The 2,402-nt window shown below is 55.7% G+C and overlaps 1 long non-coding RNA gene across 1 annotated transcript; it reads left to right on the top strand.

Annotated features, from left to right (window-relative positions):
* The first annotated feature begins 583 nt into the window (after window positions 1-583).
* Window positions 584-2,011, top strand: LOC125927991 (uncharacterized). The gene is made up of 2 exons (XR_007459520.1): window positions 584-630; window positions 1,455-2,011. It is a non-coding gene; the product is annotated as an uncharacterized LOC125927991 (long non-coding RNA).
* Window positions 2,012-2,402: the final 391 nt, after the last annotated feature.

Here is a 2,402-nt window from a genome sequence, read left to right on the forward strand (position 1 = left end):
TCGCGACCGGGAGCGGGCGCCGGGCATCCGCGGGGCCTTGCTGCACCCTAGCGGCGGCGCGCGGCACTGCCGCACGGGCCCGCGCGCCGCCCCGCCCCGCCCTGCCCCGCCCCGCGCGTTCCCTAGCAACCGGCCCCGGGGGCCGCGGCCCGCACTCCCGCCGCGGCGCGCCGGCTGCAAACTTTAGCATCTCCCGGTCTGGCATCCGCTGGAGGGAAGAGAGAGAGAAGCGTCTCCCGTGGCTTCTCCTGCAAAGGTTTTCTCTTCTCGCCTCCGTGAAAAAGGATAACGAGATGGGGGTGGGAGCAGGAAACGGTTTAAGTTAATTTAAACTGTCTGCCGCAGGCAACAATCCAGAGAAGGTTTTTCCCTGTTTTTCAGAGGCATGTCTGAAGCACTGAGGGAAGCTCTTTGCTGCAGCCCAGCGGCCACTGGTAGATCTTGGAAAGTGGAGGCTGGAGGCGCCGCTTAGAGAGGGTCCCATGGAGGAGCAGCACCCAGGCCTGGCGGTGGCCGAGGTGGGGGGGGTCCGGGACCCTTGAAGGGGCGTGGCTAATACTGACCCAGGGCTTTCTCTTTGCCAGGCACCTTTCGTACCTGGAGCTTGTTTTATCGGCCAGAAGCCATGAGGTTGGTGATATTCGTCCCGCTTGGCAGATAGGAAACTGAGGCCCAGAGGAGTTAAGGGCACAGAGCCAGGAAGTGTCAGAGCCCAGGTTTTAAGTCATGAAGGGCCATCCAGAGAGCTCACTATCTAAAGGGCTCTGCCATGCTGCTGACAGGAGATGCTGTGACCGTTCCCATCCTACAGATAAAGACCCTGAGGCCTCCAGAGGGTTATCCAGGGCACTTGTCTATAGTCAGCTGCCCAGACCCTCATCCCACCCCCACACCTGCAATTCTCCCTTGAACCCTGGGAGCTGACCTCAGATAGCTGCAGAGCTGGTGGGGGAGTGTTGGGAATCAGCCTCTGAAGAGACCCCAGGGGGCAGTCACTGACAGCATTCTTGATGACCCAGGCTGTGTGCAAGGTTCAGGGGGCCTCAGAGGCTGAGCCCACCCGACCCCTCCCCACCTGTCTCCTCTCTCCCTCCTTGGTGCCCAGAGGCATGACATTAACACGTGGGGCTTCATTTCACCTGACAACTCGTTCCTGCATTCAGTCAGTATTTACTGAGTGTCTGCTGAGGCCAGGCACTGTGCTTGCTGGACAGCAAGGGGACAGTGGTGGACAGGGTGCTTAGTGGTGGAGGCAGGTGACAAGTCAACCAAGGAACGCACACAAGCTGATTTTGGACCCTAATAAGTGCTGGGGAATAAATGACATGAGGTGATACACTAAAGAGGGCTGGCGTCGGGGGACCCTGTTGTCACCGCTCTTATCTGAACCCATTGCCACTGCACCTGTTGCACTCTGACTTGTGTGTAACGTCTGCACCTGTCCCCCCGACCAGGTGTGACAGCTCTGGTACCTGCTAAAGCAGCTCAGAGATGGCTGAAGAGTCTCCCGCAAAGCATTGGCACTGGTTTCAGGAACGGAGGTCACAGTGATGGTCAAGGTGCCCTGAGCCCTTATTCTGTTCAATTGTATTCCTCGTCTCCATCAATCCGTGCAACAGCCTTTCAGATAGATACCGTTACTGACCCATTTGACAGATGTGGAAACTGAGGTCACGCCTCTATCAAAGGAGAGCCGGGATTTGAACAAAGTGCCCTGATTTCAGCACCACGCTTCGAACCACGGCACCCTACAGTCTGACACCCAGCTGGCCTGAGACTCCGTGGGAAGTGCTTTAGGGAAGAGGTGGATGTGTCACTCCCCTCTCTGAGCCTTCATTCCCTGAGGCCCGCAAAACAGGGGTGAAGCACGAAGCTCACCTCAGCTGGGTTGTCCGTTTGGGGGATAAAATGAGATAATCCAAGTGACCTGTCCAGCAAGAAGCCTGGAATCCAGAAAGGGATTTTTTAACTCAAGGATGAATGAATAAATAAAGGAGCTTTATAGATGTTAGTTTTCCTCATCGTTCCCCAATTCTGTAATAATAATAATAATTTTAAAAACCCCAATAACTCCTGCCAGGGCCACTTCTCTGCCCAAATTCCAGCATGCCACAGTTGGCCGTGTTGGTGACTTGCAGCCTGTCTCGAGGGCAGATCTCCCTGGGCAGCACAAGCCCCAGTTTGTGGCTGACACGTAAGGCAAGAGACCCCCATCAAATCTTCCTGCCCAGGGTACTCAGTGAATCAGACAGACCCACGTCCAAATCCCCATCTGTACCTGCTTGCTGTGTGATCTTGGGCAGATATCTTAACCTCTCTGACGTGTGAATTCTTCACTTGTTCTAAAAACACCTGCCACATAGAGTTGTCCTGAGGCTGTCATCCAAGTCTCCTTTCCCTAC

The sequence above is a fragment of the Panthera uncia genome, chromosome E3, assembly GCF_023721935.1.
Source record: "Panthera uncia isolate 11264 chromosome E3, Puncia_PCG_1.0, whole genome shotgun sequence".
In the NCBI taxonomy this organism is placed as follows: Eukaryota; Metazoa; Chordata; class Mammalia; order Carnivora; family Felidae; genus Panthera; species Panthera uncia.